This window comes from Anopheles stephensi, chromosome 2, assembly GCF_013141755.1.
Source record: "Anopheles stephensi strain Indian chromosome 2, UCI_ANSTEP_V1.0, whole genome shotgun sequence".
Classification (NCBI taxonomy): Eukaryota; Metazoa; Arthropoda; class Insecta; order Diptera; family Culicidae; genus Anopheles; species Anopheles stephensi.
In genome coordinates, this window is record NC_050202.1 from 68,045,552 (window position 1) to 68,059,174 (window position 13,623).

Consider the following 13,623-nt stretch of genomic DNA (forward strand, 5'->3'; position numbering starts at 1 on the left):
CTCTTCATTTAAAAAAAAATTATCAACTACCAAATGTGATTATGATTCAAATCGCATGTTTTACCTTTAATGCAAAATTAACTAGGCACCTTCATGAGCAGCACACAATTTCACAAATATTTTAACATTAAAATCTTTTTTTTTTTATTTTTTTTTTTTAGCAAAACGGCCAGGCCGTTCTTTATGAATAAAAAAAAAACATTTTTTTACTGACTATTGTATTCGATTTGTGGATATCATTCTTTTCAGATTCAACTTGATATTTCATAAAAAAGTGTCTATCTAAAACAAAATTGTTTATATTCTTTTCGTTCATATCGCATGTTCGATCCATAATTCATCACTAACCGGGCAGTCTCCATCTACAGCGAGACCAACGTTTGGTACCATCAAGCAACATTCTCACGATCAGAATCGCTTTGCCCCCGTAATCTTCAATCTCTTACCTGTACCGGCATACCCAACAGCGCACAAGATTATTTATGAGCCACACCGCACACCGGCAGCCACACACACACACACACACACACACACACACACACACACACACACACACACACACACACACACACACACACACACACACACACACAGGTAGACGCATACACTTTGTGCAACGAAAATCAAGTTCCTTCGGCCACCGCGGTGTTCTCTACGGTGGTAAACTTTCACCAAGGTCAATTTCATGCTTTATTTCAGCATCCGGAGCAAAAGTCAAACCAAAGTTACATACTGGATACGGATCAAATATATCACACGAGCACAAACTGAACGAAGTTCGGTCGTAGCAACTCTTCTATAAAGTGTGTTGCCCATTCGTTACGTTATAGTATTTCTCGATTTTTTTCTGGTTTGTAGGAAAGAAAAATGAAGCATAAAATAAACTTTGTCTTGAGTGAAGTTTGAACAGCAGGATACTACACCTTTTCCACTTTTTCTGAGCAATGAATGAAGCAAACATTATATTTGCAGGTCAATCTTCACAGTGCATCGAGATGATTTGAAGAAAGGTTTGTAGGAAATTAAAAATTTACTAGATAGATGATGTCTAGATTTAAAGAAATATGGAATCATCAACATCAAATAGATGTTGGTTGATGTCTTTCGATTTACCTTGAGCAGTTTTTGAGTGGGTCGATTACGACATTTGTTCCACGGTTGCCTTTTCCTTCGTTGCGGTGGTATGCTCAAAAATTAAAGTGATCGAACAAACACCACGCGTATCAGACGAATACAAACCACCAATTACCAGGAATGTGAGAAAAGCAACAGCAGACAAACAAAAAATGAAGACATATTGCACGAGATGATCCATCCATCATCCTTAAGCACATATAAACAATATTCAACAAATGACCAAAAAGTGGCAAACCACCGTCATATACAGTTCAAAATATTCACCTCATGTAGACAAAGTAAATAAACGTACATTTTTATGGCGTGTCTGAAAGCCGATGAGAATCTCGTACCCGGCCCGGCTCCAGTTGGCACTGCACACGAATTGAGACGGTAGGTCATAATAAGATGTAAACATTTGAGCATGGTTTTACTTTTCCCGCACAGCTTCCCGCGTGAGTGAGGGCATAATTTTTGGTGTGGCAGTGTAGGTCCAACCCAACATGGTTCCGTCTTTTGGTGGTGATTTATGAACTTTGCCACCCCTTGCTAGGGGGGTGCATGATTTATCACCTAAGCCAAGAACCGATTTTTTGTAGCTTACCCCAAACCATACACCGTCTGGAGGCAAAGGATGCCCTGTGGTAGGAAAGGAAAATCGAGGATTGCTCATGTTTATGTATATTTCCGTGTACCGGTTCCCGCCAGCCGTTTGTAGCGGTTCGGTAAAGCTCCGTGCCTTCGTGGTCAACTCTTCAATGCATTTTTGGTACACAACATTCTTTTAAGGCGAGATTTTTGGCTGTCAGTGAAGGGTATGGTTGTGGTGGATTTTTTCTTTCGGTCACGGAATTCACGGACGTAAGTTACTTAACCCATAACAAAGTGACAGAAGGATAATAAAGTTCTTCCTGTCATCTTGTTGTCTAGCGAGGAATTACCCTTTAAGGTTTGAACTGATGGAACGATAAAGTTTGTTGCTACATTATCGCTTACACCATGGTTCGGGAAAGCTGGGGAAAGGGGAATTTGTGTGGCAGTTTAACAATCCTTTAAGTTGTATAGAAATTGTATCATCTATCAAAGTGATATTATGAAGTTTAGCCAGCAACTCTGGGACTTCTTTTTTTATTTTCTACTGTTTGAGATCATAATCGTTTAGGCTACAAATTCTTCTCTTAACAGACGTTAGTTTTATCGTTTATCGTATTAACAGTTTGACTAGGTGATAGGAATCTACAAGCTCTCGAGAAACAATCAGAATATGTTAAGAGACATGGATCTTTAGCGGTGTGACTGAATACTGATATTGAGTGCCTGGTATTTTCATGCATATTTACAAGCACATCCAAACATGCAACATTTTCGCCTCATGTTACAGAAGAATAAGAAGCTCTAGTGCTTCATAACCTCAAAAATAATAGTTCATGTATCACTTACCATAGATTATTTAAACAAAACACCTATAAATATTGTGCTTCAACCGCTTGAGCCCACGATGGATCGCTACCCGGGTAAAATTTATGCGCTATTGAATTTTGAACCAGCTACCGAAAGTACCACAAACAGCGTATCATCCTTTTATGGCATAGTTTGGGAAATAAATTCCAATTTGAAACTTTGTTCTTCGGGCAATAAAACCAGCCGAGCAGGTAACGAAGCAACGTGCACGTTGCACGTCAGTAAATTTCATAGGTTGTACCAAAGGTTGGGCCTTTCGAAAACGTTTATCGGTTTATCGAGGAGTTTTTCAGCTCCGTGTCTTACTGAGATGGTAGAACCTGGCGGTTTTGTTATCCTTTATTCTGTATCGGCATTTTCACTCTGCGAGTAACAGTATTCTTGTTCTATGCGGCCCACAAAATCCACTGCTATGGCTGACGAGGATGTACGTATAAAGGATCAGTAAGAATATTGGATTTGGATCACAAAAACTTCAGAGAATTGAGAAACCAAGTGCAAAATAAACGGGTGAAGGATAGTTTAAGCTAATAAAAAACTAAAGATTGAAAACGGAAAAGAAAATGAAACGAGAGTTTTATTAGTTGTTAGTAAACTACATATGTTAATGCTAATATTTTGCTTTAGCAAGGTGTGATTTATCATACCTCAATAAAAAAAGCTGGGTTATGGCAATCTCTTATAAAACAGTTAAAAATTACAAACCTTTACCGTGTGTGAGCTGCCGATCAAGTTTTGTTTCGTTCCGTACAATTTCACTCAACACACAGCCTTCCTGCAGGATACTGTGTCTTTTGTTGTGGGGTTTTCCCTTGCAAAAGAAGCGATGATTTCTACGGAAGTAAGCATTACGGCAAAAAGTTTCTTCGTTTGCAGATACTACGCAAATGGGAATGTACGAGAAGAAAAAAATTTACCCTGCTTTTACCTTCCATTGGTGCTGTGCTACGGCACCGAATGCAATCTACCATATGATAGCGAAAGAAACGTTGCCCAGCACTGGGCTCATATCATTCAAACTTTCACCGGTACGTACGTACGAGGCATACTTGATGGGATCGGTAGTAAGTTCTGCTGTTGCCTCATTGTTGTGACACGATACGCGTACATCCTAACGCCTTACGGTGCGCGTGACTGAGCAAACGAAAGTGTTCCGTGATCAGACACACTGTCGAAACTGTTAAAGTGAAGCGTACCGGAGCGTGCAAAAGGCGTTGGCGATGGTGCGATATCTGGCGTAGGATGTGGTTTATCAAGTCTTGCTTTAAAGCTCGTGTTTCTGTAATTGTACGATACTTTGAAGAGATTAAGCGTACCAGACAAAACACATTACGGGACAGGTAGCTGTCAGATTAATGGTAGATACCGGCTTAAATAATACCTGTTGGGTACAAAAAATCAACTATCGCCCAATACTGTGCTGACAGTACATCACTGCGCAGGAAAGCTATCTGCATTGTTCCCCAAAAATCTATTCTCTGTCAAAAGCGCAGTGCAACCAGCCCCACATTCATTACCAACCAACAATACCTGGAACCGCTATTCTGTTTGGGCAAAACTTTTTCCTCAACCCGGGCGCAAACAGTCAGACAGTTAGACGGAGCGTGTGGGGCGCAGGAACAATGGTATTGTGTGTGTATTTTTTTAATTAAATCTCTTATCACCAGCAAACGCTAACGACAAAATGGAGAACGACAGGAACAAATGCAAAAAGCCATAACCGTTGCAACTGACTGCAAATGACAGAAGTACGCACAGACACACTCAAGCACACCAAGACGAGATGGTACGAGGGAAACTCAATGGGAAAGAACCTCCTTCCTCCCCTGGGAAACTTTCCTTGCCCCGCTCCACGTCACGCCACGTAGAACGGAAACCTACATTAGTGACAATGGAGCAGGGGATGCGTACAAGTGGATAATTCCATTAGGTTTGCTTTGGTTTTCCTGCTACACCCGCGGTCGGAAAACGCGTTGGCCTTCGTCAACACGCACACAAGCACACACACACACACACTCTTCCCCATCAGACCCTGTTTCCGGCCCATCCGTGGCATTCCGGTGTGGTATGAAAACTGATTAAGGCTCAATGGGCAGAAGCAATCTGTTGACACAATCACGCCAACGAGGACGATCGTTGACAGAAGACACAACAACAATTAATTTGTTTAATTAGCAGCAAACTCTCGACTTACGATGCCCCGGCCGCGCCAAAAACCTTGCGCGCTGCCACCAAGTTTCAGTGGCCATATTTACCTACCAAACATGGGTCGAGACGTACGTCAGACATTAGTTGGATTCTCTAGAGATTCCGCTGGAGCGGTAATTGCTCGGGAGCTGTTGTGTTGTTTACCCAAGGCGCTACACAAAAAAGAAACGGAAGCATTTGAACAGGAAGGAAAGTGTGAAAATTACATCCAAAAATGTGTATAATTCACACGCAGCCCTCTAAAACGAATGTGAAAGGACCGGCTAACACGCTTTTCACTGTTTGTTATGCAAATGTTGTACGTCTTTAAAATTCAAACTCTGCCCCTTCTTTACATGCGTCCCTCTTTTTCCCCCATTCCTTAGGTGAAAGTGTGGCTTAGAACGGGAATAGGTCTGTACCCGGGGCTGGCTTTCGGCAATGGCGTTCTGTTTTGCAAACGCCTACCATCGTCATCGTTGAAGGCTTTATGCTTCCTCGTTCAGCAGAACATCATCATCGTCGCCGACTGACGCTTTTCGACTATCGACAAAAATCCAGCACGTAATCCGAAAGCTCGTTCCGGAGTGCGCCCTTTGCGAGCGATGGGAGAAGCTTAGAGAAAACACTTGCCCCACGGCACACTGATATCCCCGAAGGGGCAATGAAATATCGCGTGGCTTGGATTTGTCTTGAAATCCTTCGATGGTTGTGCTGTTCCGTTTGCGTTCGCCCCAAAACTCCTTTGTCCATCGTAACAATTTCCATTCCAGCATCAGCAGGGGAGGGATCTTTTCTCGCTTGCTTCTTGTCTTCTTGCCCCCGAGAGCGTATTGATTGCAAATACTAGGCCTTTCATGCTCCAGGGATATCGTGCTGTGTGCGTTGCTGCTGGCTACCGATCGTTACGGAACGTCAGCTGCTACGATGTCCAAAGGTCAGTGCGAAGAAGAATGCAGAATTGCTTGCCAACGTGGACACCAGAAACGGCTCGTTTAAAGCGGACAATGTAAGAAAGATATCGGCGAGTAACTTACGTTAAAGTATATCATCGCCGTTAGTTGCAGAGGGAATTGACTAAATCGCTGGCAGCTGTTTGCGTTTACGTTGTCACTTATCTGCCAGACAATCTCGTTTCTTGAAGTGGGCCATACGCCGGCTCTGGATAGGTAACTGGTTTTCGCAAACTGTTGGCACATGGCAGCAAATTGGAAAAATCGAATAATCATCAGCTGCCAGACATCAGCTGATTAAGATAGAGCGGCTAAATATAGTTCAAACTTTGTTGTTTCCATTACTGCGGCCGGGAGTAGCGAATGGGTTAAGGAAATTAGTTTTAGTTTTTGGTTGCAGCATACACATCAATCAATTTCCTTTTTTCATAAGCTAAAAATACAAACCGTGCTAAGTTTTATCAAACTAATTTTCTTGCTGGTTTCGGTTTCCATCACCCATCTGTGGCAGCTGGCAAAGGTTGTCTAATGATATCATTTTCATCGAGCCATCAACTTATCGTAGACAGCGGTAGCGTAGCATTGACCCTGTTTATACACATCCCTGACAGGTTTCGATAGTGTGTAAAAGGGTCTTGAGACGTATGATACGACAATACTGCTACGGGTCAAGACTAGTGTCTATACCGACAACCCGTACCCTGATCACTCAAATTAACACATCAATTCAACGTCCCATACTTTGCGACCGGTGGTAGATCGGTGGTGCCTCGTGATGCTGGCTTTGATTTTCCGACATCCTCTGGACCAGGCCGACGGAACGAGGGCATGCCGAACTGAAGCACCGTGCATATCAATTTCCAATCAAATAGTTAAATCGCTAGATTGGATCGATCCGTGCTGAAAACATACTCGCTCCTTTTCCCTCTAATTCGGCGTTAGTTGATCGAGTTTTGAATGTTGCGCTGTTGCGGACGGGAAGTACACGGCAGATGTAGACGGAAAACTGAGGCAAGCGTGTTTCATTTTCAATCGGCAGCATCAACTCTCAGGAAAACCTTCAACAGAAGCTTTGCGAGCGATTGGCAAAAGTTGTCTCCACCGTTATCCGCCCACCGCATTTGGGGTGCGAGAAAACTGGGTTTAGCCAAAGATGAATGTGGTCTGATAACGTTTTCCACGAAAGCCGGAACCATCCTGGATATAGCCGATAATGGGAAGCGCTTGCATGGGAGACGATACATGTTTGCCCGCAAAGTTGGTTGCATAGGGTTCGGTTTTTGAACGGCGTAGGATGTGTTTGTCTGCTGAAACTGAGGGGCTGCAGTATTGAATGAAATACGGCTGGAACAAATGGTAGCGGATTTCAAAAAACCTTTTCCACGGGTTTTGGCGTGACAAGGTGGGCGGATTGTGTGCAAACTGCTTCTTCGAAATTTATGTTTGACTGTTGCTTCTTCACTGATTCTCCACTGGCAGTCTGTAGTGATTTTTTAGTAAATATGTGTTAAAATATGTTGTCCTAAACTGTACGTAAACAACCACAATTATCTCACCATATGGTAGAATACATGCAGGTCTTTTAGTGTTCAAGTGTTTATGGTAGCAAGAAATAACAATTCTTTTTTTCAAAAACTGTTCCAGTAACCAAGGATATTTTTTTTGGCAAATAAACACTTAAACTAAAAGAAATTTGAAACCCAAAACACTTAAAAACTCTTGACATAAGTATAAAATTTAATAAAGTAAAGTTTTTCTTTCTTTGTTATCAAGAAAAAAAAAATAAATCTGAAAGCTGAATTTCATAAGGAAGCAAAGAAACTCGATTAAAAACGATTTTTTAATCCGATTCATCATTCGCTTTAAAATGAAAGGCACTACATTTATATTTTAAGCGCCAGGCCGGTAAATGTTTTTCACACAAACCACGTACGCCATTAAAGTTTATGCATGTACGAGTTTCCTAACGCAATCCAAGCAAACCGATTCTATGGCGAACAGTAACCCGGTCACTTTTAGCCGTCCCACCTTCGATGGCGTTTCTGCTGATTATCGTTATGATAAGCGAAGCGAACCCTTTCACCTCGTATCCACACAAACATGGCGGAATTGCAATTCATACGCGCAAGTCACCGAAACAAATAATGTGTACAAACAGCACACGTAATGCACTGTTCCGGCTAAAAATAGACCAAATCCAGCTTTACACCCGGGGTGGGTGCTGACGGCCGGAACGGTGGAACGGCGTCGATGCTGATAAAGGAAAACATTCTTCGGGTGGCAAAGACATACGGACGCAAAACAGTGGTGCGTGTTTTGTTCCTTGCATTCCCCGCTACTCACACCCTGGACGTGGTTGCAGGAGAGAAAAAAAGGATCAAAAGATATCTTTTTGATGGGTTTTCGGGATAGTGGAGATGGAGAAGTTGTGGCAAATGGAAGCAAGTTGTTGATGGAAGATGTCGTACAACTTGCGGAAATAGTATGTGTACCATTTGAGACAACACTTACTCTGTGAATTGAGACGAAAGTTTGTCGCCGATGTAAAATCGATTAGCTGAAGTGTTTGTGTAGAGAATGGATATGTATCATGCGCTGTTTGAGGATGGTTGAAGGTTGGGCTGGAAAAGACTAGCATTGAAGCTGATATAGATCTGCTAAACTGCAACAGATGCGTTTCGTCCATTTCCAAAACTTTTTACTCAGTATTGTTTGTACGGTAAGTATTCCGGCAGATTTTGTTAAATTTTTAACCAATCTTCCTCCTTGTCATTTCTTTTACAATCTTGAACAATAAGCTTTTTTATACAAGCATGAAATTCAAGAAAATAAAAACTCATGGAAAGTTCATCTTTCACCAATTCATAATAATAATCGTTATGTTTAACTTCATTCTATCAGAAATCCTCTTCCAAGATCGTTCAGAATACGCTTCCACTTAATCAAGATTATATAATGTTCAAAGCCAATGCCCACGGCCATAGTTCCATTTACTCTCACTAACGTACTGGCCAGCTTTAACAGTTTAGGTTTGGGACCGGGCATAAGATGCTAATCTTTTAATGAGCTACTCAAATCGCTTTAAACTATTATTTTAATTCAAAGGACAAGGCTGTTTATATGTGCGTTTTGATCCATTATGCAAGGTAAGTATTTCGCTTCACAAACTAATGGCCAGGCAACGTGATGCTGCTGAAACTGTCTACTCGGATGCAGCTACATTTCCTACAATTTCCCGTTGAATATCCGGGTGTTCAAGCGAGAAATTGTGAGGCACAACTAATGACGGGATCTAAATTTAATTTCACTTCCATCACTCACCTCCTACCATCGCATCGGATAGAGATGATCCAGGCAAATGCATCACGACCGTCAAGCTTTATGACTACACTATGGTGCTGTGTAATACAGCGATAAATTTATAAAACAGTAGTGCATCGAAAAGTTACTTATAAATCTCAATGAGTGTTACAGTGTCTTACCGTGTTGTGAATAACGATAGCATAATTTTACGTCTACGAATTGTCCATTCAACATTTAGGGACTTTTTATGTGTGATATTCAATTTGGTTGACTTTGAAAGTACTTTCAAATCGATTGAATGTGAAATTTGAACTAGCAAATGCAGTTGTAGTGCGTAACACTTGGTCTCCAGACCGATCTGTTCAGCAACTTTTTTAATAATGCACCAACGATCACGGTTTCATCGAAGCTTACTTCGTAGTTTCAAAGTTACTCTCGGCCGTTGACGTCCAGGAACGATGCCAGTGGTTGTTGACGTGTTGGGGCGTTTTTAGTAAATAGTATATTTAAAGTTGGTTGTTTTTAGCCTTGGCACGAAGTTTGTATAAGTTGTAGTGTTGAATAATGCATGGGATGATGCTACCGTTAAAGTAAGAAAGCCATTTCATAAATTGCTCCAGTAATATGCTAGATTCAATTTTAAGAAGCAATATTGATTGAAACCTCTTTTTCATAGATCCAGATTGAGTGGAACTTAATTGATTCTTTTCACTCAACTTGGAGATAGTGGGTTTTCTAAGACTCGAGAATCCATTTACTTCCTCTACCGCATACCATAAAATTTCCAGGAATATTTGAATACATTATCATTACTTTCGGTAAACCGTAAGCTTTCCCCAGTGATGGCACTTTAAAGTGTGGTGTTTGTTTGCCATCCTGGCCAACCCAATTCTTCACAAACCATATAACCAATATGCGTTAAATTCATCAATACAACAAAGTAATGCAATAAAGAAAGTATCTCCGTACGCCGTCCGTATCTCCGTAAAACTCACAGCATTTCGTGATCGTGCTAACCTTCACCGGGCTAACTTTTGCCGCTCGACACGACAGTGCCGGAAGTTGGTTTGCTGTGTAGTGCCACCTTTATCCGGCGAACTAAAATGTCGCTGCCGTGGCGTCACCATAGTTTTCATAAAATGTTACAAATTTAATATTGCAAGAGCCGGAATAAACAGCATCGCCCGGTTAAATTTACGACCGACGCACGACCGGCATCGATGCCGTTGACAAGAGGCAAGAATCAAATTGGCGATAGTGGACAATAAAATTTACTGCACCTTGCTACGAACGCAATGCACTTTCGGTGCTGCATCGGTTATCCTGCCGCATGGTAAGAATCTGTTGGCGGTGGAAGATGCAAGGAAGGGAAGAGTGGGGATGGTTCGCGGGCGAAGGGGTTATTGTTTGCTGTCTGGCCGTGTCGTTGATCATACTGGCGGTTGATAATCAAATTTATGGCCCGAAAGTAACGACGAAATCGATCGTGAATGTATTGCTTTCACTTTAATTTTGTCACTTGAAATAGATGAGGTTTTTTTTATGGGTTTTCTTGTTACTTATTGGCTTTTACCTTTTGCCACTAAACGGGAGTAAAGAGAAAGGTTTCTTGCACCTTGCAACTGTATTTATATAAAGGGCCATAAAATACCTTGGCCTTGATTGGTAAGAAAATAATCAGTCCACTTTTGTTTAATTTTTTTAGCTTGTGACATTATGCTGCGGTCTAAAATGTTCGAAGAAAGCTTTTCAATTAAGATGACAGGATGAAAATTTCATAAAACTAAGCATATGTTGCGGTCTGCAATCAAAACGCTTTGTTGTGTTTCTGGGATTAGCTTACCGGATTTCCTGGCATCCTTTTACTTCAACAGACTCTTAAATGTGAATTTGTGGTGTAGAGTGCTATTTGTTGACGGATAGTGCTTGTGAACTATTTTCAGTCGTGTATAGTTTTTCAACTTTTAAATAATTTTTGAAAAACTTGATTTGATGTAAAAATTTCACCATGATAAAATACACTTTCATTGCTACACCATTTTTACACTTAACTTAAACATACAAATTAAAAAAATAAACCAATATGAAAATCAACGACCACCGGTAACACTTTGTGCGATATTGTAACACAGTCCCTCCGCTTTCATACTCCAAAAGCGCTTTAAAACATTGTATAAATCACGACACATGTTCAATTATCGGCTGTCACCGTTCCTTTTACCACAACACTACAAAAACTTCATACGAACTGTGCCAATAATGATCACGGTTTTATCGCCAAGCATTAAAAGGAATCCATCTCATTGCACAAGCCAACCGCAATAACCTTCTCCATGGTAGTTGCATGCGTGAACTGCCCGTACGAAAGAGGAAAACAAAAATTGTAATTAATCCTGGCACAGGCACGACCATGAGCACATGTCCGCATGTAACGGGCAATTGTAATGGTTGATTGTATTAAATGTTTCCATTTCGTGCAAGGTAGTTAAAAGAGAAACACTCAATTTACCGATTGATGAACAAATACTCGATGACCGCAAAGATAGATAAAAATAATGCTAACTGTTTTGATGCATGGTCAGCGATGCATAAAATTAACCACATTGCACGGTGAGTGTTCTTTATTCTTCTTTCTTTTAATTAAAGAAGAACCCTCACGAAGGGAATACAACCGTGGAACTGTTGGCCCTTTTTATTGTTGCAAATGTAAAATAGTTTGAAAATTATGAAGCATTAGATAGCATGTGATGCAACATGAAGACTTGTGTAGACGCAGACGTTGTTGCCGTTTGTGCAATATTGCGTGCAACCAAGCATGCGATAAGCGCATGTCATGTTTATTCCAACATGATCGAAAACATTCTCGATTAGCAGCGTGGAGTTGTCGGGGAAGCGTTTTCATTGTTTTTGTAATACTGTATTATACGTTTAAACGTTGTAATTTTGATAGCGTTGTAACATTAATTTAAAACATTTATATCAAGTAAAACAGTCGTAATAAATTAAATATTACTAAAATTTCAACCTTCTCAACACATAAATACGATATTTTTTTCTGCATAGAGAAACTTTACATCTTCAATTTTGTCCTTCCTTTTACTTACTTCAATTGATTTAACCCGTAGCCTGATAGTGAGTTTTATGCGCAAAGAGAAGATGTTGCTATCGTCTAAATAGCATGCTACTAATGTTTTGGTCATCGCACTACACTAGCTAGAATTTCAGGAATACGCTTCCAAAACCAACGTCTATTCTTATTTTAAAATAACTAAACAAATAAAATTCAAATTCAATAAAAATAAACATGAATTACTTTGTCCATGCTATCCCTACAGTCCTTAACGGCCGTATTCAGGAAGTGATTTAAGCACAAGCTGTGCAGAACTTTAAGCTTCAAGCAGTGTTACAGTGCTTTGCGAGTTTTTCCAAATATTGCATGCAAGAATTTTATAGCAAAGCGCTTTAGGTACAAGTGGTCAAATAAAGCAGGGCCGGCTCGCTTTAAAGGACCGAAGCTTAGCACAGTAGGAAAATTCAAAGCTCGTCAACGGTAGCAGGGGTGAGAAACCGTATCTACTATGTCAAAGTGATGCAGTATCTTGTATTAAGTTGTTATTTTTATTACGATGCATTTTCCTATCGTAAAGGCCTTAATTATCATAATTTGCTATGAGAAGTTCTATCAACTGTTTTATGTTTAACTTGTTTAGCCATAATACAGTCTTACATGGTTATCAAGTAAGTTTAATCCTTAAATATGTTCCACATTCATTTTTAACCATCAACATCAAGTGGCTGTTACTGATTGATATTGTCTTTATGGAACTCTTTTTTACCACAAATATACATACGCCATTTACTTTATTCAAGCTATACATGATTCATGGAAAATAAATATCTTAGTCTACAAGACAAGTAACAACAAGACAAGTATGGACAATAAAATATTGCCAATTTTACTGCAAACAAATATGTTGTGATATCAACACCAATATTATACTAATTTTATTTTATTTATATTTTGACTAATTTTATTTTATTTTTTTTATAAAATGTTTTGACGCCGTATTGTCTCTCCGTTATATCACAATGATACCTTAATTTTCTATAATCCAACAATTTTTGCAGTAACTGCTAATTTAGAATCCTTTGTTTTCTTTTCGCATCCTGCGATTTAAGGGTATCGTAACTTTCTACTGTCAGTGGATAGTATTTGGATACAGAAAGTAACTTCTTGAGACCGCCTTAATAGTATCGTCCAGACGGGATTCATTACCACGCCTATCGTACACTGGTACCGCTAGCAAAGGAAACCATAATCATGAATAAAATTTTAACAATAAAAAAGCAGTATGAAAGAAACAGATGTAAATAATACAATCAAGAAAAATTATAATCTAATGTTAAACAGAACTAAATAAATAAATACTTGCTTACAATTAAAATGCAAACGGTATTTAAAAAAAATTCAGTTGCCAAAAATAAAGACATTTTATATCTGCTATCACTATCTTAAAGTTTTTCTACTGGTGCCTTTCCTACGGAAACCAGGTGTGCATTGTGTCATTTTTTTCAACCAATTGATTCGATTCTTGGTCGCCTG